The sequence below is a fragment of the Balaenoptera ricei genome, chromosome 2, assembly GCF_028023285.1.
Source record: "Balaenoptera ricei isolate mBalRic1 chromosome 2, mBalRic1.hap2, whole genome shotgun sequence".
Taxonomy (NCBI): Eukaryota; Metazoa; Chordata; class Mammalia; order Artiodactyla; family Balaenopteridae; genus Balaenoptera; species Balaenoptera ricei.
Genome location: NC_082640.1, coordinates 101,218,984 through 101,244,962, shown reverse-complemented (window position 1 = coordinate 101,244,962; position 25,979 = coordinate 101,218,984). Strand labels below are relative to the sequence as shown.

The following is a 25,979-nucleotide window of genomic DNA, read 5'->3' as shown; positions in this document are numbered from 1 at the left end:
GTATCCTTAATGTGGTTATTTTATACACGGGCAAGCCTATATACATATACGTCTCCTGTTTTAAAAAGACATTAGCAGCATATTTTATACTGTATTCTGCTACTTGGGATTTTTCCCCACGTAGGGTATCTTGTGACTCTTTCTATAGCAGCACATATAGATATGCCTCACAGTTTTTTTTACTGCAGCGAGCACACAGTGATCTCTAATTACGTTGCCGCTCCTGCGTAACGCTGTCAGCAAGGGGCTTCTCTTGCTCTCAGAATAAAATCCAAGCTCTGACCGCGGCCTCCAAGGCCCTGCACGACCTGGCTCCTGCCTCCTTTCTGAACTCACCCCAAATCATTCTTCTCACCACTCTCCGGCCACCGTCTCTCTGTTCCTGAGCGTGCCAAGGCTTTTCTGCCTCTGCGTCTTTGTATCCCCTCTGCCTGGGATGCCCTTCCTCTGGTTCTTCATCTCCTTGAGGTCTCAACTCAAATGTCCTTGCTGCAGAGAGGTCTTTCCCTACAGAACAGCCCCCTGTCACTATCTCATTTATTTATCCTGTTTATTTCCTTCATGGCACTGACAACAGGCTGTCATTATCTTGTTGATTTGTTTACTTATTTATCATCTGCTCCCTTTCTACACCATACTTTTCAGGAGGGTAGGAGCCCTCCCCCAGAATTTAGCACAGGGCATGGCATATGGCAGGTATGTCCTCAGTAATTATTTGTTGAATCAATGGATAGAAGGTGGAGGGGTGGCTGAAAGGTTTTACAAAATGTCAAGAAATTAGGCCACTTCTAAACCCATAACCTTCTCCTCAGGGACCTGCCTGGGTATCTCTGACGAGCTGGGAGAATAACTTGCAGGGAAGTGTCAGAACAGCTGGAGCTCTGCAAGACAGCATCTCTGGGCCTGTCCCCAGTGGTCTCCGCAGCTCAGCTGAGATGCTCACCTCTGGTGGATCTGTGTTTAATTCTGCGTGCAAATCAAGGTGGTCTTATAAGATCCAAACTATCTCACCTATGACAAGGCCCAAGGCCATGGGTAATTACAGAAGGACCTGGCCCTGCTCCAAGAATGGACAGATCTTTAAGACCACCTCAAAAGGTTTACCCCTCACCTCTGTCCCTTCTGCCAGCTCACCCTATACTTTCCAAGGAGAACTAGGGCAGCATATCAGATCTCTCAGCAAGTATCTTAAGAAGCTTATCCTTGCAGGATTGGAAGGATGAGCGAGTGAACAGCTCAACTAAGGAAGGTGGTGCCATGTGGGCACCTCCCCATCTCTTCCGCTGGCCTCGCACTCCCGCCCACAACATAACCTTGAGGCAGTGGGCCCCGTTTTTACACCCTTCGGTCTCCCACCAGAAAGAGCTACTCTCACGACAGAGCCTTGTTATGAATCACGCTGGGACTTCAGGGCAGTGGGCCACAAACCAGGTCTTTCAAAGGACTCCATCAACAACTGTCACTGTGGGCAGGGGCTGTCAACTCTTTCCTTACTGATGCCCCAGAGTGCGGGAAGAGTTTAAAGTCATTTTTAAGGTTCTTCTGGGAACAGAGAAAATATGCTTAACCCTGTCTCAAGCAGCATGTCCTGTACTGTTATCTCTCTCAAAGCAATTGAAATGGAATACTAAGAGACAGTTGCATATTATGAACATTTTTCTCTACAAATTGACCTTTGCACCAAGCTGGCTACTACACTGTGATCAGCTGGGGAGAGTTTTTTTTTTTTTAATTGAAGTATAGTTGATTTACATATTATGTTAGTTTCAGGTGAACAGCATAGTGATTCAGTATTTTTGCAGATTATACTTCATTACAGGTTATTACGAGATAATTGGTATAATTCCCTGAGGTATAGAGTATATCCTTGTTGTTCACCTATTTTATAAATAGTAGCTTGTTAATTCCATACCCCTAATTTGTCCCTCCTGGGGTGAGTTTTAATGGCTGAAGAAGTTCGCTTCCTTACATACAACAGCCATATTAGCAGAAGCCTGGGGCAGCCATGGGGAAATTGTGCCTCTGTGATAGAAATCACATGGACTTTTGATAACAATCATGTCTTCCCGCAGACACAGAGAATGGACTTGAGGACACGGGGAGGGGGAAGGGTAAGTTGGGACGAAGTGAGAGAGTGGCATGGACATATATACACTACCAAACGAAAAATAGAGAGCTAGTGGGAAGCAGCCACATAGCACAGGGAGATCAGCTCGGTGCTTTGTGACCACCTAGTGGGGTGGGATAGGGAGGGTGGGAGGGAGATGCAAGAGGGAGGGGATATGGGGATATATGCGTACGTATAGCTGATTCACTTTGTTATACAGCAGAAACTAACACAACATTGTAAAGCGATTATACTCCAATAAAGATGTTAAAAAAAAAAAAAAAGAATCATGTCTTCCACAGAAACAACTCATACTCATGGGTTGGCAGCTCAAATACACTTGTAGGGCTCTTAGCTGGTAAGAACATTAAATTCAGCAGATCCAACCTCAGAGTTCCTCCATTTCACAGGAAGAAAAAGGAAGCATGGCTTTTCTCTTCAGGTTGTTGTAAAAAAAAAAAAAAAAAAAAAAAAAGACACATCCCATTGTACATTCCCTTTATTAGTGAAAAAGGATCTTTTTATCATTTCTCAGCATCTGGTGAAACCCCTGCTCCCCACCATGAAGTCAGAGTTCCCTCAGGTTCCCACTTACCCGTGGTGGAGGCATGGTTTTGAGCTACGAGGCTCTCGTGGAGACTAATGAAGACAAGCATCTTCCCTTGCTGTGTCTCCAAGGCTGGAGGGAAGGAAGGGAGGGAGGTAGGAGCAGAGCTCCTCCTTAGAGCGGAATCCCATGAAGTTTAAAACCCCAGAAGAAACACAAAGGCAGGATCTACTGAGAGCCGCCGGGACACCTTTCACACAGAGTTGCAATCGCGCCTCTCTTGGAGCACCCACGCCTGTGGCTGGTGGAGTGGCCCCAGGCAGTCTTTGGGGGGAAAGTCACATTCAGCTGGACCCTCGTGGTGGGTTCCTACAGCAAGCCTCTGGCAGGGCCTAGGGTTTAGGAATTTAAAACTTCCTGGCCTTGCACTTCCAGATGCCAGCCGTGTCCTAGGATTCCCTCTCCGTGGTCTCCCTGCCTTAAGTTGGGGCTTTCTGGAATATTCTCTGGCAGCCGGCTTTCTCTTTTGGTGGGACGGCAGAGTCCAGTGAGTTCTGTCTCCTTTTCCCTTTGCTGGCAGTTGCCCTGGTGCTATGCTAACCCGTGTGTTGTGTGCTCAATGTTGTGCCATTGATTATACTGGAGAAACAGGCCCTCACGCTGACAGGTGATTACTGTTCAGTCACAAAGTCGGGGCTCCAAGCCTGAGGCCGTTTATCTTCAGGACAAGCGAGCTGAGGCAGAGCACCCAAATCCAGCTAAACCTCGGAGGTTATTCTCTTCACAAGGGCATTAGTGGGTCAAAATAATGTATTAAGCACCCATCTAAAAAATAAATTTACATTATGAACCACAATAGCACTTACACACATTTGAAAATAATAGTGCGTACACATGCATCCTTTTAATTCTCTCTATATGGTGCCCAGAATGATTCATGAGCCCCTTAGAATCATTTTGAAGCTCAGAGGTCAGGAGAATTCATATTGGCGCTCCTTCCTGGAGGGCCTGGCTCTAGTTCTCTATGGTTTGTCTGTTCCTTAGGGAAGGCACTGAGGCAGCAAGCAGCAAGCAGTAAGCAGGCTTGGGCCAGTGACCTAAACTCGTCAAGGTTAATTGCATTTTCTGCCTCACAGTCAATACCTTTGGGTAGGAGAACTGCTTTTTTTTAACCCATCACAGGGTCAATCCCAGGGACTCTGGCGTGGTGCATCCAGATAAGAGGAGCTAACATGTAGAAAGCTCCCCACTCGCTGGGCCTTACCTTATTCAATCCAGCTTACCTGTAAGGCAGGTAGATTATAAGTGCAAACTACTTGAGTCATGAAGAGGGCACGAGCCATCACAACTTTCTCAGATCCTGGGCCACATGCAGTTAAAGGGGAGCTGGCCATGGTTTCACGGCCCTTCAAGAAGGCAGAGGGGAGATGGAGGGTTGCAGGAGGTGGGCACCTGCCCTCCAAAAGCACAAGAGTCCGGGGGTGTGGAAAGGCCATGCTAGGATGGGGGGTGCCTGGAGGAGGAAGCAAGAGCTGAACAAGTTGTCCTCGGGGGCCTGAGAGGGAGGGACAAGGCACCCAGCACCCTAGGGGTGGGATGGCATCCTAGTCTCTATTCTATCTTAACCGTACATTTACACTTCTTGTAGGCCAAAGACTTCCTGGCTTTCCTTATCCGTGTTGTCTAAGGGCATGTGCGTGCAGCCATCTGCCAGGTTCAGGAGCAGATGCTGTGTAAAAGCACTTTAATGTTGGGACTTCCCTGGTGGCGCAGTGGTTAAGAATCCGCCTGCCCATGCAGGGGACACGGGTTCAAGACCCGGTCCGGTAAGATCCCACATGCCGCAGAGCAACTAAGTCCGCGTGCCACAACTACTGAGCTTGCGGTCTAGAGTCGCGAGCCACAACTACTGAGCCCATGTGCCACAACTACTCAAGCCCGCGCACCTAGAGCCCGTGCTCCGCAACAAGAGAAGCCACCACAGTGAGAAGCCTGCGCACTGCAACAAAGAGTAGCCCCCGCTCGCTGCAACTAGAGAAAGCCCGCGCGCAGCTACGAAGACCCAAAGCAGCCAAAAATAAATAAGTAAATTTAAAAAAAAAAAAAAGCACTTTAATGTCACAGAGGAACAGCCACATTAGCTCATCTTCTCAGGGCCAGGGCGTGAGTACGCTGAGCCGAGAAGTGTGAATCAATCACTGGGGTGCGGTCCTGCCCCTGTGTTCACACACTACAAGCGGCCTGGCTTTCTGAGTCACAGGGAGGAGAGGGGCACGAATGCTAACAGCAGGGCCCCAGATTTCTTAACCTCTGCACCTTCCATGCCAATTTACATTTTCTTTGAAGGGACAGAACTCCTGCCGAGCTTCTGGCCCAGGAGCCCACTTTTCTTGCTTAGTCATAAACCAACAAAATCTGCCCAGGAACTGCTGAGGCTGCGGCTAGAAAAGCAGCCAGCTCGCTCTGGGAGAAGATGAGGGAGGGTAATTGCAGGGAGAAATGCAGCTGTACTGTCTCGTATAGCGGGTTGCCCCCAGTGCAGCAGGGCCAGAGCTTAGCCCCGTGCAGGCCCTCGCTCCCTACTCTCAGAGGAGATGGACTCCAGAGCTCGGCAGTTAGGCTGGGAAGGATGGGGCCCATGCAGGTACTTGGTACCTAGACTGTAGCACCAGGAGGCTGCCCTGGAGCCAGGTGGCCATGTGGCTCCTGGGGGGAGAGGTCTGGCCCTGAGGAGGGCAGGCAGAGTTCAGAGGGAGAGAGGAACAGTGGTCACCCAGACTCCTGCAGCCACTGGCCCCAGCTAGTCCTTAACAAACGCAGCACCTTCTCGCACCAATAACCAGCCATTCTACATGCAAACTGAGGGAACTGGGTGCGTTTCATGATGCAAATAGATATCTGTAGGTTCAGATGCCAGGCATGGGGCCTCAGGGGGCCCCGTTGGCAGTCCTTGCTTGGGTCAGAGAACTGGCTGAGCTCGGCGCCACATGGTGTGGTAGGCAGAGGACATGCACGTGGGGCAGGCAAAACACATTCCGTCTGGAACGTGGAGGTCACTGTGTGCAAGTCAACGGCATGGGAGGGAGGACTACGTGTTCTGTTAGCACAGATGGTCCAAGCCAGACTCAACAAGGGCAGTTAAGACCCTCTGAGCAGATCCTCAAACCTGCTGTCGTAGAGCTTGTAAGACCGGGGCTAACGAGAGGGCTAGAATTACTGAGATATCAGTGACGATGCTTCAAGAGCCAAGGCGTCCCCATTCCTATGTGGATTCCTTGTACCCGGTGAAGTTACCAGAAGGACAAAAAACCTGAGCTGGGCCTGAAGGAAAGCAAACTCGTGTATCTTTCTCATGGTGAGGCCACTTTTACAGTAAAGTGACCATTAGAAGCGTCACTGTTTCTTGCTATTGATTGAACAAATTTTGGTTGTATTTTTCCAGCCAGTGCTGAATATCTCAGTGGACTAGTCATATCACAGCTATAGAACTACTGAAAACTCAGCCAGGCTTGTCAGAAAAAAATTCAACACTTTGTATTTGTGTGAAGCTCATATTCTCTCTCTCTTTCTCACACACACACACACAAACACACACACACATACACACACACCCTCTCATACAACTATGCCTACAACGTTGCTTCAGATAATTTGTAAAGAAAGCCCAGCATTTTGGGGCAAATAGACAACCCCTTGGAATGTAAACTGGTGCAGCCATTATGGAAAAAGAGTATGGAAGTTCCTCAAAAAACTAAAAATAGAGTTGCTATGTGATCCAGCAATCCCACTCCTGGACATATATCCAGACAAAACTATAATTCAAAAAGATATATGCACCCCTATGTTCATAGCAGCACTATACACAATAGCCAAGACATGGAAACAACCTAAATGTCCATCGACAGATGAATGGATAAAGAAGATATGCTACATATATACAATGGAATATTACTCAGCCATAGAAAGAATGAAATAAGGCCATTTGCAGCAACATGGACAGACCTAGAGATTATCACACTAAGTGAAGTAAGTCAGAAAGAGAAAGACAAATACCCTATGATATCACTTATATGTGGAATCTAAAATATGACACAAATGAACTTATCTACGAAACAGGAACAGACTCACAGACATAGAGAACAGACTTGTGGTTGCTGGGGGCGGGGGGAGGGGTTGGGGGAAGGATGGACTGGGAGTTTGGGGTTAGCAGATGCAACCTATTATATATAGAATGGATAAACAACAAGGTCCTACTGTATAGCACAGGGAACTATATTCAATATCCTGTGATAAATCATAATGGAAAAGAATATGAAAAAGAATGTATATATGTATAACTGAATCTCTATGCTGCACAGCAGAAATTAGCACAACATTGTAAATCAGCTATACTTCAGTAAAATAAATTACTTAAAAAGGAAATACAATAGACATCCCCTTGCACCCAACCCTAAAGACAGTTTGACAACACATTTTGTTGACTTTTTTTTTTTTTTGCAAGGGGCAAATGCACCTGCTATTTGTCAAGCCTGGGAATTTCTGGGGTTAAGGCGAGTGGCCTGGGTGGCCAGGGTCAGGAGCACCATGTCAAGCTCAGCATCCTCACTGGTTCCCATAATCCTGCAGCCTTTCCCCCAGTCTCCTTGCCCCTCAGCAGAAAACTGTTTTATTGGCCAGTACCAACAAATGTGGTGGGTTCTAGGCTGGACACATCCCATAACGAAGAGGCTAGGATTTCTGAGTCCTGGTGCAGTCTCCTTTTCAATTACCCTATCAGGTCACTCACGTTCCCTCGGAGTTGAAGTGGAGGCAAAGAGAGCAGAGAGGGGAAGGGCCCTGGGAAGGTTCACTGAGGATGAGCCCTGGGCTTGGAGTCAAGGCCCTGCTCTGCCACTTCTCAGCTTGTGACCTCAGACCTGTCCCTTAATCCGTCTGAGCTTCCGTTTCCTTAGCTACAAAACAAAGATTAACACTACATCTCTCAAAGGATTATTGTGAGGCTCAAAACAAGAGACATAATATACATAAAAACCCTGTGTATTTTCCCTACCAACCTCCTCTGCCTCCTGTGACCTCTTCTTCCCTTAGGCTGAACGGACTTGAACATAACAGGGCCTCAGCGATGAGGCTGTGCACTCACGGGACAGAAGCCAGTCCTCCCTGGACGAGAATGCTCACGTGGGTCCCGGCTACACGTCCAGCTGTACAGCGTCCCCGAGCTTATGGGGTTGGCCACTGTTTTGGAAATCTGCCCTGCAGGGCTCTCAAGGCACAGATTTGCATCTTCTCCATATCCCAAGGCTATTTTCCCCAGACTAGGTCAGAAGAAAAGTATAAAATATCACATATATGCCATCAACCCAAACCCCCTCAGAGGCCTGGCAGCTGTATTTAATTCCATGGGGACAAAGGCAGAGCTTCTTCTGATACGCTCTTGACATGCTCCTAACACCCGGGAAGGAGTGAGTGAGGTGGAGGATGAGACACGACACAGTTCCAACAGCCACCATACCTTTTAATGCCTTGGCATTAATTAGAATGAAAAGAAAAAAACATTGGAAAAGTGTATTTAAGTTACTCCAGAGCCCCGATCTCTTTCAAAAACCATAATTGGTTCTCTTTGGCATTAAGGCTACAAGAGCGAACTGCAGCTTCAGACCCTTCCCCTTGCAGTCCGCAGGTGACTGCCCATCCTGCTGGCAGGTAAGGGGGGAGGTACGAACAAGCAGAGCTCACAGCTCCTGGACTGGAGTCCCGAGTTCCCCAGAGCTCACTCAGTCACTCACAGCTGCTGGTGTCCCTAGCTAGGACCAGGCGGGTCATTCTCATTGCTTCTCCTGAGAAATACAGCCAGGGCCTCCCTTGAAAAGTCTCTCATCAGAGCAGAGAAGCCTCTGAGGTAGGGTCCAGGGCCTGGCTCTGGGTCTGTGGTCCCACTGATGGTACAAAGCCACACTGATGAATGACCCCCTTCCCACCATTTAAGTGGAGACAACCTCACTGGAACAACAAAACTGGAAGTCCCAGGAGAGGAGTGAGACAGCTGGGGCCAGAAACCAAGCAGGTGGTGGAAAGATGGTTTATTTTACAAATGCTGAGGCCTGGGAAAGCAATAGGGCAAACCCCAGATCTCCCAATAGCAGCTGTCCCAGTGGTGGAGGGGGATGGAGCGGGGAGGTAAGGTAGGAGGCAGTGACTAGCTCTCTTGAAAATAGTTTCCTTAATAAACAAATTCAGAACCGTATCATGCTCTGGACCAGTGGTTCTAACTGGAGCCTGCATTGGAATCACCTGGATAGTTGTTAAAACAGAATGCTGGGCCCCTCTCCCAGAGTATCTGGCTCAGTGGGTATGGGATGGGGCTTTTAACAAGATCAAGGTGATGCCAATGCTGATGGTCTGGGGATCATGGGACTAGATCCACCCTTCCCCAGCACCTGTTGGTCACTAGCAGCTCTCGGGGCAAGGACTACAGGGATAAGGGGGAGAAAAAGTGGATACTTGAGCTTTAGGACAAATACCACTCCAGAATTGTGCTCCTGCTTTGTCAGCACAATTCTCACTTTTTTTTTTTAAGTGCTCAGTTTATTTATTTATTTATTTTAAAGATTTTTTTTTTGATGTGGACCATTTTAAAAGTCTTTATTGAATTTGTTACAATACTGCTTCTGTTTTATGCTTTGGCTTTTTTTGGCCGTGAGGCATGTGGGATATTAGATCCCTGACCAGGGATCGAACCTGCACCTCCTGCATTGGAAGGCGAAGTCTCAACCACTGGACCGCCAGGGAAGTCCCACAACTCTCACTTTTTATTCAGTTTTTCATGTTCTCACGTACCAAGAGTACCAACTTCAGAGCACTAGGCTTGTGGGTTCAATACTACAGAGGAATTCTGCTCCTTCCTGCCAGGTTTTCAAGCTCTACCTTTCATGACAGTGGGCAGCTGCCCAGTTCTGGCTGGAAAGTTCAAGTCCCCAGTCACCATTTACTTTCAATGGCTAAGGAGCACAAAATTCACTGCCCTTTTGCCATGAGCTACATCATCAGAAAATAAAGCTGGCAGGTATCATCAAAGCTAATTCAGAGAAAGAGCTCCCTTCTCACCCCAGTTTTGCCATCAGTGGCAGGCAGTCTGTTCCAGAACATTTCCTCTCCTGGCCTCTAGGGTCTCTCGTCTAGGAAGCAGGTGGGCTGGGGGCCGCCCCAGACCCCTACCTGCTGCTGCCTCCTTCCTGTATCTGTGCTTTTTAAGGTTCTCAGTCAGACTTCCGTCTTGGTTGTCATGACCAGCCTTCTCCTTTCTCTTTCCTGGGCAAGGACCCAGATGTTCCTCCATCAGTGGGTGGGGAAGTAGACGAGTATGGGATAGGTGCCCTGAGGATGTTCCATGCCAGGGAGGAAAGTCTTCTGTGTTCAGCTTTGAGCAGGGAGTCTGGGGCAGGAGGGACGTGAGGGAGTAAGGAAAGGCAAATTCTGAGCCCAAGAGAACTTGGGCAAGTCATTTCTTTCTCTGAGTCTCAGTTTCCCTCTGTGTAAATGACCTTGTGTCCCTTTATGCCTTTATGTGCCCAGAGCCTCTGATTCTGTTCTTAGCTGACCAGAGTAATCACACTCCGGGTCCATCTTCTCTTAAGTGAGGGTAAAAAAAAAAGTGAAAAAAATAAAAACCGAAAAAGGGTAATCAGGTAGCTTTACAAGGTGGATGTTTATTAAGACACTTATCGCTAGTTTAATTAATTTGAAAAACTCAGTGTCATTGCTCAAAGTAAATGGGAAGAGTAACTAAACAGAATTCATTCAGTTCTGGAAACTGCCTCTAGCAGGCCTCAGACAGTGAAGACCATTATGTGAATCTATTATCCCACTATGAGTCTGGTCATTTTACATTCCGTTGTGAACTACGGAAAAAATCCTCTTAGATTCTCCAGTGCACACCTCCGGCCTCACACGGAGGGAACTGCTGCAGGATCTTCTCAGGTTGGATGCCGAGGTTGTGTCTCCCTCTGTCCTCCCCAGGCCCACTGTTCCCTAGACTACATCCCAGGCGGCAGTGGGGCTCCTGAATTTCTGTATGAAAGGGCCTTAGGGGTGATAGTCTGGGGTTGGGGAGGGGAATGACGTTTTCTTTGCATGACCCTGAATATAAGATAGAGAACTCTTCAACCGTCTAATAAAGAAGGGATAGAGAATGACAGAGATGGGAAGGGGCTGATAAGGTGTCCCTTCCAACCTCATCCCACACTATCCTAAATTTGCCCGGAGGCAGAGCCTCTGAACTTGGGCTGAGGTAAAAGTCAAGGATGTGCTTTGAGGTAAGTGCCCTCCCGGTCCCTGAGCTTAAGTTTCCTGAGGGTTCTTCCAGATATAATACTTCAGTAGCTGAGCAGCAACAGGTGCCTCTTGGCCTATGAATAATTCCTGGGCTTGGAAACGTATCTCCTCACATGCACTGGAGGTGGGATGGGGTGGGGTGACCACCTCCCCAGGACATCAGGTGAAACCACGGTCTAGGCCTTGCAGTATGGCAGAGAGAGCGAACAGAGGTGGCAAGACTTGTGGACGTGTGCCAGAGCTCCTTCAGCAGTTCTTCGGCCTGAAGAGTAGGGGTGAACGCAGGAGAGGCGGGAGCCCTGAGCTCAGCAGCACTCCCGAGGTCTCTGGCACATCCCTGTCACCTCTGTGCCTCCGCACAGCGAGGCCACCAACACTGAGACCAAGAGTCCCCTGAGGGCTGCACGGCAGCGCAGAGAAGTCACCACTGAAAAAAATTTTGCACATCTGCTGCAAACTGAATATTGTGTCATTTGAAGGCCAAAAACTGGATGACAAACCACTGGGAAAAATGCTCAACTCAGTATGTATCTATCGAGGGCCTCCCATGGGCAAGGCACTGCCTGAGCATTCTCAGGACTGCAGAGACGTGGGGTTTAGAGACATCTGAAAAAGCGACTTGGGAAAAGCCATCTTCTTTCCTCCAGTCTCCTGGCACTCACGATGTGTACCATGCACCTGTCCTACTGCTGCCTCTCCATGTTCATGTCCCCGTTGCTGTCTGTTACCAGGAGAGGTAGAAGTGTGCTCCCCAGTGTTTGCACTCATGGTGCACAGCCCAGGGCCTTGTACCTGATCCTCAGGACGTGTTTGTTGATTAGCTACTAAATGATACTAAATGATATGACCAGGCTATTAGCAGTAACTCATCTTCCCTGATGAGGTCCTCCTGGGTCTTCAACTCCTAATACCCAGTGAGATCAGTGTAGTAAAGAACAGAGAAGGATCATGTTGGGATAAGACTGCTCCTGGAGATGGAGTCCCTGTCCAAAGCAGAGTCAAACTTAACCCTAGAAATTCTTCCAGGATTGGAGTCCCAAGTATTACCTTTTGTCCGGCCCCCTGATTCTAACTCCACAGGCTGCACCTGAGTGGTACAAGGGGCTCCCAGCCTAAACGCCACCAGGCAACAGAAAGTCGCCTGCAGTACAGCTCGGCTCCAAAATAACTGCTTGGTCACCCACACACACAGTTATGGGAAAGGGAAACACAGCTCTGCTCCCAGGAAGGTCTCTAGCTGGGTCCTTGCCATTGAAAAGGGAATTAAAAGGTCGATACTGGAAAAGACTAATCATTACATATGTGTAATTATATTGATGTGAATCTCAGAGCCAAGTTCCTTTCAGGAAGTTGATATTGGAAAACACTTTCCTGCTCCTGGGATCATGTGGAATAGGATTTAGGATGTTTTTAATTTCTGTAAATTATCAGACACCTTCCCATGGGCAAATTCCACATGTCTCTAGGTATTTCCTCTTTCCCTTACAGTTTTTCTGATGCTTTGCCTGTCTTTCTAAAATATTTCCCGACACCTGGCCAAGGTGCCCAGGACCTTCTTTGGGCTTCAGATCCACGGGTGATTAATAACATAGGACTGGATACCTGTCTTGTCATTTGTCACAGGTCAGGTTATACAGGAAGTGACTCTGGGATGGAGTTTAGTGTGCAGGGTGTTTTGTTTTGTTTTGTTTTTAATTAATTAATTAATTAATTTAGTTTTGGCTGTGTTGGGCCTTCGTTTCTGTGTGAGGGCTTTCTATAGTTGCGGCAAGCGGGGGCCACTCTTCATCGCTGTGCGCGGGCCTCTCACTATCACGGCCTCTCTTGTTGCGGAGCACAGGCTCCAGACGTGCAGGCTCAGTAGTTGTGGCTCACGGGCCTAGTTGCTCTGCGGCATGTGGGATCTTCCCAGACCAGGGCTCGAACCCGTGTCCCCTGCATTGGCAGGCAGATTCTCAACCACTGCGCCACCAGGGAAGCCCGTGCAGGATGTTTTTAAGGAGTGCTCTTGGAATTGAGACCCATGGAAAGTTATGAAAGAAAGCTGGAGTGGGCAGAGGGAGAAGGTGAGCTGCGGTGCAGGCCTAGTGTCGACTTGGCTGAACCATGGAGAGCTCTGGAGCTAGAATGGTCCTTCCGAGTTATTTCAAGTTGAACCAAAACAGCCAGGCCTTGTATACCCCTGCTTGAGCAGTCACTGGATGTAGACCACTGCCAACAGCACTCCCAGGGGATTGGGTGGGACATGAGAGTCTATCATATCACTCTCAACACAAACCCAAAATCATAACTACCATTTCTTAAGAGAAATGTGCAAAGCATTCCTCAAGCATTCTCTCTGATGCTAACAATTCCATAAGAAAGGTTTCTATTAATCCCATTTTACAAAAGAGGAAACCAAGGCTTAGTGGAGTTAAATGACATATCTAAGACCACACAACTAGTATGTGGGGCTCAAATCCAGGCCTACCTTGCCCCAAAGTTCACACTCCTTCCATTATGCTGAACTCCCATCCTTCGATTTTTCTCGTATGTCCCCTGCGGAAGCAACCTACAGCTCCATACTTCTATGCGGCTTTGGGTTGGATTTATATTCCTCTGACTCTGTGTCTAAATGCATAGCTAAGCCCGTTGCTTGAATTTTTTTCTGACTCTTTAGATCTCTTAGACCTGGGCACTATTGGCCTGCTTCAAGCAGAAAACCACTCCTGCTGGAAAAAGAGATGCCAGGCTTCTCCATGAGGATACGCAAAGGGGAAAAATCCTCAAAACCTAACAGGAAACCAGTAATTTAGTCGACAATATTTGAAGATGATGAATAAGAAATAAGCAGCATTTAAAGCCAGATTTCTTCTTACTTTTCTTTTAGGTTTTTTTTGGATCAGAGCATTTCCAAATCTTTATATCCAGGAGATTAGAGATCAGCTGGTAACCAATCCCAAATCCCCTAGATGGGGGAGCTGAGGCAAGAGCTGGGTGTAACACGAGAGCTCATATGCACTCTTTCTATACCCCCAAAGGCTGTTATCAATTTTTTTTTTAATTTTTAATTTTGTCTGCGCTGGGTCTTAGTTGCAGCACGCAGGACCTTAGCTGCGGCATGTGGGATCTAGTTCCCTGACCAGGGATCGAACCCGGGCCCCCTGCATTGGGAGCGTGGAGTCTTACCCACTGGACCACCAGGGAAGTCCCTATCTTGTTCTTCCTTTGTACACTCCAGATATCGTTAAACTTTAACATGACATCTATAGGCCAGAGGAAGTCGTCGGCTCATGACAAGAAAAGCTGCTGCCTCAGCAAAACGATGCATCATTGGCAAGTTTACTTGGCCCTGCGGGTCTTTCTCCCCAGGTAGAGTGTCTTATATGTTGTTCTCTGAGGTGCTCTTTTCAATTCATCAAAGGTGCTTACTTAGGAAAGCATGTGACATCAGACTGTATAAGAGACATAGTCAATGGAATAAGCCCTGGAGCAGCCCCTCAGTGTGTTCAAGTCCTCCCCAAACTTCAAGTAAGAAATCTTTTGAGGCCATATTACTGATGCCTATTCTCCCTGCCCAGGAGGACTCCAAAGATGAAGAGTGATGGGGTGATCCCCTCAATTTTCCTCTAACTAGAGGTGAACCTTATTTTGGGGAGGGGAAGAATTTCTCACAAATTACGGTGGGGAGATATATGTCATAACAGAGGTACTGTACAAGGTACAGGGATAGTGTGATGGAATGAGATTACCAGAAAGACCTCACAAAGGGAGGGATTTACAAACTGAGTCTTGAAGGATGTATAGAGCTTGCCAGCCTACGAGTGGGAGAACTGCACAGGGAACAGCATCTCCAGAGCAGGGCATGTTCTAGGAATTTTACCACCTGCCATGGCACAAGGAGGTCTGTTGCAGGAGATCAAGGTGAAATACGGAGAGGCAGACAAGGGCTGGGTGGTGAATGGCCACATATGCCATGCTAAGGGCTTTAGTCTGTCAGTGATGGCAAGGGGTGGAAAGATTTTAAGTGGGAATAAGATGTAAGTAGATTTCATGTTGGTGGAGGAGGATTAGAAGACGGTAAGACTAGAAGCAGGAAAACCAGATGGAAAATCATTGTAACAATCCAAATGAGCTTTGATGGACACACAGACTACAATAATGATGATGAGAATAAAAATGGGATGGATTAAAGAAATATTTAGGTGGCAGAATAAACAGCGTTTCAGTGACCAGTTTGAAGAGGGGTGTGAATGAGTGGAAACAGAGGACAATTTCCACAATTTCAGTTCAGCAAGGAGGCTGGGAGAAGAGGTTGAAAAGCTATCTTTAAATTGAGCATTATCACAATGACTTTGGTGAATGGGTCATTAATTACTTCAGGGCTCCGACTATTGAATTAATTAAGGAAATAACTAAGATTTCCTAGATCAGTCATTACATTGATTTATTTTTAGAGCACACTGTTTTTGGCAAATCTTATCTTAAAAAAATATTTGCTAGAATACATTTCCTTCTTATAGGTACTACGATTGAATTCAATTATCAAGGCATGGAAGTCAGATTTGTACATTTCTTTAAAGTTAGTTTTAGATGCTCTCCCCTTCCATAGCATTCTGGGCATACCCTCCCTCTCCGTATGTTGTAATGATCTACTGATTTGTCATGGAGGCAGGGTGGGTGGGACAGGGACCTTGTCTTACTTCTTTGATATGCCTAATCCTTGAAACATAGCAGCACTCAAGGAAATAATCTTGACTGAATAAAAGCTGTAAAAATAAAAGTAGTAAAGTATATCTAACAATCCCATTCCAAGTGCCCTTTCCTTAGACTGGCCAGTAGAATTGAAACTAATTGTGCACAAAAACCTATGTGAATGGTCCTCTTGCCCCAGCAGCTGAGTCTCAGCACTAACTTCAAGTGGTATATTGGTGATCACTTTCACACCAAGGAGAGTCAATTCCAGGCATAGCAAACACAATACATCTCAAGATTTAGCCCATCAGCAGGCGTTCTGGAGGCAATATTTTTTTTAGCTCTAAGATTCTTATTCAAGAGATATATTAAGAGAATGACGGGCACTTATATTTATTGTCAAATTAGCCATGGCACCTGTACAATGTTTTCACTTTAAGGAGGAGCTTCAAGATGGCAGAAGAGTAAGACGTGGAGATCACCTTCCTCCCCACAAATACATCAGAAATACATCTACATGTGGAACAACTCCTACAGAACACCTACAGAATGCTGGCAGAAGACCTCAGACTTCCCAAAAGGCGAGAAACTCCCCACGTACCTGGGTAGGGCAAAAGAAAAAAGAAAAAACAGAGACAAAAGAATAGGGACGGGACCTGCACCTCTGGGAGGGAGCTGTGAAGGAGGAAAGGTTTCCACACACTAGGAAGGCCCTTCACGGGCGGAGACCATGGGTGGCGGAGGGGGGCAGCTTCGGAGCCACGGAGGAGAGTGCAGCAACAGGGGTGCGGAGGGCAAAGCGGAGAGATTCCCGCACGGAGGATCGGTGCCGACCAGCACTCACCAGCCCGAGAGGCTTGTCTGCTCACCCGCCGGTGCAGGTGGGGGCTGGGAGCTGAGGCTCAGGCTTCGGAGGTCGGATCCCAGGGAGAGGACTGGGGTTGGGGGCGTGAACACAGCCTGAAGGGGGCTAGTGCGCCACAGCTAGCCGGGAGGGAGTCTGGGAAAAGGTCTGGAACTGCCAAAGAGGCAAGAGACTTTTTCTTGCCTCTTTGTTTCCTGGTGCGCGAGGAGAGGGGATTAAGAGCGCTGCTTAAAGGAGCTCCAGAGACAGGCGCGAGTCGCGGCTATCAGCACGGACCCCAGAGATGGGCATGAAACGCTAAGGCTGCTGCTGCCACCACCAAGAAGCCTGTGTGCAAGCACAGGTCCCTATCCACACCTCCCGTCCCAGGAGCCTGTGCAGCCCGCCACTGCCAGGGTCCCGTGATCCAGAGACAACTTCCCCGGGAGAACGCAAGGCGCGCCTCACACTGGTGCAACGTCACACTGGCCTCTGCCACCGCAGGCTCGCCCCAAATCCGTACCCCTCCCTCCCCCTGGCCTGAGTGAGCCAGCGCCCCCTAATCAGCCGCTGGTTTAACACCGTCCTGTCTGAGCAAAGAACGGACGCCCTCAGGTGACCTACACACAGAGGCGGGTCCAAATCCAAAGCTGAACGCTGGGAGCCGTGTAAACAAAGAAGAGAAAGGGAAATTTCTCCCAGCAGCCTCAGGAGCAGCGGATTAAATCTCCACAATCAACTTGATGTACCCTGCATCTGTGGAATACCTGAATAGACAACAAATCATCCCAAATTGAGGAGGCGGACTTTGGAGCAACGATATATATTTTTGTCCCTTTTTCTCTTTTTGTGAGTGTGTATGTGTATGCTTCTGTGTGTGACTTTGTCTGTATAGTTCTGCTTTCACCATTTGTCCTAGGGTTCTGTCTGTCCGTTCTTTGTTTTTTTTTTTAAGTATAGTTTTTAGCACTTGTTATCATTGGTGGATTTGTTTTTTGGTTTGGTTGCTCTTCTTTATTTGTTTATTACTTTTTAAAAATTCTTTTTAAAAACTATTTTTTATTTTAATAACTTTATTTTATTTTATTTTACCTTCTTCTTTCTTTCTTTCTTTTTTTTCTCCCTTTTACTCTGAGCCGTGTGGATGACAGGCTCTTGGTCCTCCAGCCAGGCGTCAGGGCTGTTCCTCTGAGGTGCAAGAGCCAAGTTCAGGACATTGGTCCACAAGAGACCTCCCAGCTCCACGTAATATCAAAAGGCAAAAATCTCCCAGAGATCTCCATCTCAATGCCAAGACCGAGCTCCACTCAATGACCAGCAAGCTACAGTGCTGGACACCCTATGCCAAACAACTAGCAAGACAAGAACACAACCCCAGCCATTAGCAGAAAGGCGGCCTAAAATCATAATAAGGCCACAGACACCCCAAAACAACCACCAGACGTGGACCTGCTCAGCAGAAAGACAAGATCCAGCCTCATCCACCAGAACACAGGCACTAGTCCCCTCCACCAGGAAGCCTACACAACCCACTGACCCAACCTTAGCCACTGGGGGCAGACACCAAAAACAACCGGAACTACGAACCTGCAGCCTGTGAAAATGAGACCTCAAACACAGTAAGTTAAGCAAAATGAGAAGACAGCGAAATACACAGCAGATGAAGGAGCAAGGTAAAAACCCACCAGACCTAACAAATGAAGAGGAAATAGGCAGTCTACCTGAAAAAGAATTCATAATAATGACAGTAAAGATGACCCAAAATCTTGGAAATAGAATGGAGAAATTACAAGAAACGTTTAACAAGGACCTAGAGGAAATAAAGAGCAAACAAACAGTGATGAACAACACAATAAATGAAATTAAAAATTCTCTAGAATGGATCAATAGCACAATAACTGAGGCAGAAAAACGGATAAGTGACCTGTAACATAAAATAGTGGAAATAACTACTGCAGAGCAGAATAAAGAAAAAAGAATGAAAAGAACGGAAGACAGTCTCAGAGACCTCTGGGACAATATTAAATGCACCAACATTCGAATTATAGGGGTCCGAGAAGAAGAAGAGAGAAAGAAAGGGACTGAGAAAATATTTGAAGAGATTATAGTTGAAAACTTCCCTAATATGGGAAAGGAAATAGTTAATCAAGTCCAGGAAGCACAGAGAGTCCAATACAGGATAAATCCAAGGAGAAACATGCCACAACACATATTAATGAAACTATCAAAAATTAAATACAAAGAAAAATATTAAAAGCAGCAAGGGAAAAACAACAAATAACATACAAGGGAATCCCCATAAGGTTAACAGCTGATCTTTCAGCAGAACCTCTGCAAGCCAGAAGGGAGTGGCAGGACATATTTAAAGTGATGAAGGGGAAAAACCTACAACCAAGATTACTCTACCCAGCAAGGACCTCATTCAGATTTGACGGAGAAATTAAAACCTTTACAGACAAGCAAAAGCTAAGAGAATTCAGCACCACCAAACCAGCTCTACAACAAATGCTAAAGGAACTTCTCTAGGCAGGAAACACAAGAGAAGGAAAAGACCTACAATAACAAACCCAAAACAATTAAGAAAATGGTAATAGGAACATACATATCAATAATTACCTTAAATGTAAATGGATTAAATGCTCCAACCCAAAGGCATAGACTGGCTGAATGGATACAAAAACAAGACCTGTATATATGCTGTCTACAAGACACCCACTTCAGACCTAGGGACACATACAGACTGAAAGTGAGGGGATGGAAAAAAATATTCCATGCAAATGGAAATCAAAAGAAAGCTGAAGTAGAAATTCTCATATCAGACAAAATAGACTTTAAAACAAAGACTATTACAAGAGACAAAGAAGGACACTACATAATGATCAAGGGATCAATCCAAGAAGAAGATATAACAATTGTAAATATTTATGCACCCAACATAGGAGCACCTCAGTACATAAGGCAAATACTAACAGCCATAAAACGGGAAATTGACAGTAACACAATCATAGTAGGGGACTTTAACACCCCACTTTCACCAATGGACAGATCTTCCAAAATGAAAATAAATAAGGAAACACAAGCTTTAAATGACACATTAAACAAGATGGACTTAATTGATATTTATAGGACATTCCATCCAAAAACAACAGAATACACTTTCTTCTCTAGTGTTCATGGAACATTCTCCAGGATAGGTCGTATCTTGGGTCACAAATCAAGCCTTGGTAAATTTAAGAAAATTGAAATTGTATCAAGTATCTTTTCTGACCACAACACTATGAGACTAGATATCAATTACAGGAAAAAATGTGTAAAAAATACAAACACATGGAGGCTAAACAATACACTACTTAATAACCAAGAGATCACTGAAGAAATCAAAGAGGAAATCAACACATACCTAGAAACAAATGACGATGAAAACATGATGACCCAAAACCTATGGGATGCAGCAAAAGCAGTTCTAAAAGGGAAGTTTATAGCAATACAATCCTACCTTAAGAAACACGAAACATCTCAAATAAACAATCTAACCTTACACCTAAAGCAATCAAAGAAAGAAGAACAAAAAACCCCCAAAGTTAGCAGAAGGAAAGAAATCATAAAGATCAGATCAGAAATAAATGAAAAAGAAACGAAGGAAATAGCAAAAATTAATAAAACTAAAAGCTGGTTCTTTGAGAAGATAAACAAAATTGATAAACCATTAGCCAGACTCATCAAGAAAAAAAGGGAGAAGACTCAAATCAATAGAATTAGAAATGAAAAAGGAGAAGTAACAACTGACACTGCAGAAATACAAAGGATCATGAGAGATTACTACAAGCAACTCTATGCCAATAAAATGGACAAGCTGGAAGAAATGGACAAATTCTTAGAAATGCACAACCTGCTGAGACTGAACCAGGAAGAAATAGAAAATATGAACAGACCAATCACAACCACTGAAATTGAAACTGTGATCAAAAATCTTCCAACAAACAAAAGCCCAGGACCAGATGGCTTCACAGGAGAATTCTATCAAACATTTAGAGAAGAGCTAACACCTATCCTTCTCAAACTCTTCCAAAATATAGCAGAGGGAGGAACACTCCCCAACTCATTCTACGAGGTCACCATCACCCTGATACCACCACCAGACAAAGATGTCACAAAGAAAGAAAACTACAGGCCAATATCACTGATGAACATAGATGCAAAAATCCTCAACAAAATACTAGCACACAGAATCCAGCAGCACATTAAAAGGATCACACACCATGATCAAGTGGGGTTTATCCCAGGAATGCAAGGATTCTTCAATATACGCAAATAAGTCAATGTGATACACCATATTAACAAACTGAAGGAGAAAAACCATATGTTAATCTCAACAGATGCAGAGAAAGCTCTCGATAAAATTCAACACCCATTTATGATAAACACCTTCCAGAAAGTAGGCATAGAGGGAACGTTCCTCAACATAATGAAGGCCATATATGACAAATCCACAGCCAACATCATCCTCACTGGTGAAAAACTGAAACCATTTCCACTAAGATCAGGAACAAGACAAGGTTGCCCACTCTTACTACTATTATTCAACATAGTTTTGGAAGTTTTAGCCACAGCAATCAGAGAAGAAAAAGAAATAAAAGGAATCCAAATCGGAAAAGAAGAAGTAAAGCTGTCACTGTTTGCAGATGACATGATACTATACATAGAGAATCCTAAAGATGCTAACAGAAAACTACTAGACCTAATCAATGAATTTGGTAAAGTAGCAGGATACAAAATTAATGCACAGAAATCTCTTGCATTCCTATATACTAATGATGAAAAATCTGAAAGTGAAATTAAGAAAACACTCCCATTTACCTTTGCAACAAAAAGAATAAAATACCTAGGAATAAACTTACCTAAGGAGACAAAAGACCTGTATGCAGAAAATTAGAAGACACTGATGAAAGAAATTAAAGATGATACAAACAGATGGAGAGATATACCATGTTCTTGGACTGGAAGAATCAACATTGTGAAAATGACTCTACTACCCAAAGCAATCTACAGATTCAATGCAATCCGTATCAAACTACCAATGGCATTTTTCACAGAACCAGAACAAAAAATTTCACAATTTGTATGGAAACACAAAAGACCACGAATAGCCAAAGCAATCTTGAGAAAGAAAACTGGAGCTGGAGGAATCATGCTCCCTGACTTCAGACTATACTACAAAGCTACAGTAATCAAGACAATATGGTACTGGCACTAAAGCAGAAATATAGATCAATGGAACAGGATAGAAAGCCCAGAGATAAACCCACGCACATATGGTCACCTTATCTTTGATAAAGGAGGCAAGAATATATAATGGAGAAAAGACAGCCTCTTCAATAAGTGGTGCTGGGAAAACTGGACAGCTATATGTAAAAGAATGAAATTAGAAGACTCCCTAACACCATACACAAAAATAAACTCAAAATGGATTAAAGACCTAAGTGTAAGGCCAGACACTATCAAACTCTTAGAGGAAAACATAGGCAGAACACTCTATGACATAAATCACAGCAAGATCCTTTTTGACCCATCTCCTAGAGAAATGGAAATAAAAACAAAAATGAACAAATGGGACCTAATGAAACTTCAAAGCTTTTGCACAGCAAAGGAAACCATAAACAAGATGAAAAGACAACCCTCAGAATGGGAGAAAACACTTGCAAATGAAGCAACTGACAAAGGATTAATCTCCAAAATTTACAAGCAGCTCATGCAGCTCAATATCAAAAAAACAACCAGCCCCATCCAAAAATGGGCAGAAGACCTAAATAGACATTTCTCCAAAGATATACAGACTGCCAACAAACACATGAAAGAATGCTCAACATCAGTAATCATTAGAGAAATGCAAATCAAAACTACAATGAGATATCATCTCACACCGGTCAGAATGGCCATCATCAAAAAATCTACAAACAATAAATGCTGGAGAGGGTGTGGAGAAAAGGGAACCCTCTTGCACTGTTGGTGGGAATGTAAATTGATACAGCCACTATGGAGAACAGTATGGAGGTTCCTTAAAAAACTACAAATAGAACTACCATACGACCCAGCAATCCCACTACTGGGCATATACCCTGAGAAAACCATAATTCAAAAAGAGGCATGTACCACAATGTTCATTGCAGCTCTATTTACAATAGCCAGGACATGGAAGCAACCTAAGTGTCCATCGACAGTTGAATGGATAAAGAAGATGTGGCACATATATACAATGGAATATTACTCAGCTTTAAAAGGAAACGAAATTGAGTTATTTGTAGTGAGGTGGATGGACGTAGAGTCTGTCATACAGAGTGAAGTAAGTCAGAAAGAGAAAAACAAATACTGTATGCTAACACATATATATGGAATCTAAAAAACAATCAAAAAAAATAGTCATGAAGAACCTAGGGGCAAGACGGGAATAAAGATGCAGACCTATTAGAGAATGGACTTGAGGACACGGGGAGGGGGAAGGGTAAGCTGGGACAAAGTGAGAGAGTGGCATGGACATATATACACTACCAAAGGTAAAATAGATAGCTAGTGGGAAGCAGCTGCGTAGCACAGGGAGATCAGCTCGGTGCTTTGTGACCACCTAGAGGGGTGGGATAGGGAGGGTGGGAGGGAGGGAGACGCAAGAAGGAAGAGATATGGGGATATATGTATATGTATAACTGATTCACTTTGTTATAAAGCAGAAACTAACACACCATTGTAAAGCAATTATACTCCAATAAAGATGTCAAAAAAAAAAACGTTTTCACTTTAAGTTGAATCTCAAAAGCTTCATTTGAATTTTCTCTAATCCAGGGATATTGTTAAGAAAAAGCCAGGGTGGCTGGCATAGGGGTGGAGGGAGAAGGAGGAAGAGGATGCTTCATCTTTGGTTCTTCTAAATTGAATTAAATATTTTAAGTCAGTCATCTCTGATCTGTCATTAGGGGATTTGTCCCAATGCTTTTTACAAATTACAGCTGCTAGGAATTTACAATTTAAGAATCTGTGAATGTTAAAAATATGGACTTCCAACTAATATCCGAAATGATAGCCTCAAAGACAAGAGTCCTTTACTGTCCCCTCCCTCTTCTAGAGCATACCAGTACAAGGGCTACTGCTGAGATGCAGACATTTCCAAATGTAGCAACACTGAAACTCATTATAAGTTTTAACAACTTGCTTTTCAGTCTATGGGGCTTTGACAATCTAAATTTAGGTCTCCTTAATGGAATGGCTTTGCTTTAGAGAACAGATTTTGTCAAGGGCTTTATAACACTATTCTCCCCCAGCTTCATTTAACCTTACTCATTTGGAACAATGGAAGGGGGAAGGGGCCAGGAGAAGGCCAGGATTACTTAGTGGTATCTTAATTTTAAACGTTTACAATAAAAATAAATTGCCGTTACTTCCAATGACAACATATATAAAAGTTAAAATACAGATGAGTCATGAGTAATCAGGTAATCATAGCACACAGTACACTTTCCTGAATAATAGTGTTCCATAAGACAGAGAGTACTTTAATACTTAAGGATTAATTAGACCCAGAACTTAAAGTTCTGGATATTTCACAATACTTTTTATTCCCCTCTGTACTGGGTAGCATAGCGTTCCCTGCCGGTCCCCCCGCCCCCGAAAGCTCATGTCTACCTAAGAACCTCAGAATGTGACCTTATTTGGAAATAAGGTCTTTGCAGACGTAATTAGTTAAAATGAAGTCATCCTGGATTGGGGGGGCCCTAAATCCAGTGGATAGTATCCTTATAAGAAGCCCATGTGGAGACAGACACACAGACAGAAGAGCCATATGAAAATGGATGCAGGGTTATACCAGCAACCACTAGCAGCCAGGAAGAGGCAAGGAAGGAGTCTTCTGAGCTTTCGGAGGGAGCATGGCCCTGCTGACACCTTAATTTCAAACTTCTAGCCTCTAGAACTGTGAGAAAGTAAAGTTCTGTTGTTTTAAGCCACTCCAGTTTGTGACTGTTTGTTATAGCAGCTCTAGGAGACGAATACAACTCTTTCAGGGCAAAGTCCCACTTTGTGTATGGCAGACCTTTGGCACTGAATGTCGCCTTGTGTTATTTAATGTTTTCACATATACATGCGTGTTATGGTTTCATATGTGTACGGAATTTCAACTAGTATCTGAAATGATAGTCTCAAAGTCAAATTTCAACAATATTTAAATTCCCCCAGCACACAGCCACACACCGAACTAAATGCTCAATAAACCAAGAATTTATTTGCATTGTTTAAAAAAGGAGATGCTACCTAGAGAGGATATAAAGTTTCGATTCTTTTAGGCTTAGCTGGGATCCTTGGAGTCTGTCCCAGGTGTGCATAGTCAAGGGTCAGCCAGGGATTTGGGCAGAATTTATGCACAAAATTTGGGGCTCCCTTATCTGCATCTCTCCTTTCTGGGATTATCCTCTTCACTTTCCAGCTGCTGTGGTTGACCCAAACTCTGACCTCTGTGGGTTCGATAGAAACTGTGGGTTTCTATGAGTTTTAACTGCCTTACATGACACCAAATGGGACATGCCCTCAAGCTAAAAGCCATAAAAGAATGGGAAGCTTGCCCACTGCTGTCTCCTTCTCCCAAGAGTAGACCCTCCTTCAGTTTCTGCTGCTTTCCAATCATGCTCCAGTGGCTTAAAGTGGTTGTGTTTTATATTTTGTCCAGCATTTATAGTTGTTGTCTGTGGAGAGTGGGTTCAATAGGAAGTACTTGGCCATTAAAGGAAGCAGAAACCTCCTTCACTAAAAATTCTGATGCTATTTTTTTTTTTAAATAAAAATTTTCCTGAACCCAAAGAACTAGAAAGAGTACTACACAAAAGCCAAAGTCATAGCCACTTGCAAGCAGAGGGGAAGTGATTTAAATTACTACTCAGGAAGTCTCAATTTAATTTCTTAAAAATATGAACTTACACTGGCCTGTAACATTAAACATCAGTAGGAAGGAAGAGGCTGCTGGAACCTGAACCTGTCACACTCCCATTCTGCGCCCACCGCAAGGACACTGATATCAAGAACACCTTCAACATCACGTACGCTCAACCACATGCACCCAACTCCAAACATCCTAAAGCGTAACGCAGCCTTGGTGAACATTTCTTAGGGAGCGGAGCAAGGGGTACACAGCACGACAGAGAGTAAAACTTTCCCCCAAGTGACTTTTAAAACGTCTTCCCCCAAGTCTCACTTCCTCAAGCAGCTACTCAAATCCCTCCTCATGTCTCCCTCTTCCAGTCTCGTCCAGCCCTTTCGCTCTCTTCCCTTCTCTCTCTTTTTTGAGGCAAAGCTCTCGACTGCTTCAAATCTGCAGCTCTCTCCAGTTCTCTGCTCATCACAACAAAGACAGTGTAGTTGAGCTGTTCGACAGCAGGATTCTTTTCCTCATCATGTGGTGGGGTGTGTATATGTGTGTGGGTGTGTAGCACGACTGTAAA

General features: G+C 44.9%; 1 protein-coding gene across 3 annotated transcripts in view; it reads right to left on the bottom strand.

The window, feature by feature from the left end:
• The window catches only part of FRMD5 (FERM domain containing 5), a 409,984-nt gene that overhangs the window by 46,887 nt on the left and 337,118 nt on the right, over positions 1 to 25,979 (bottom strand). The window lies entirely within an intron of this gene.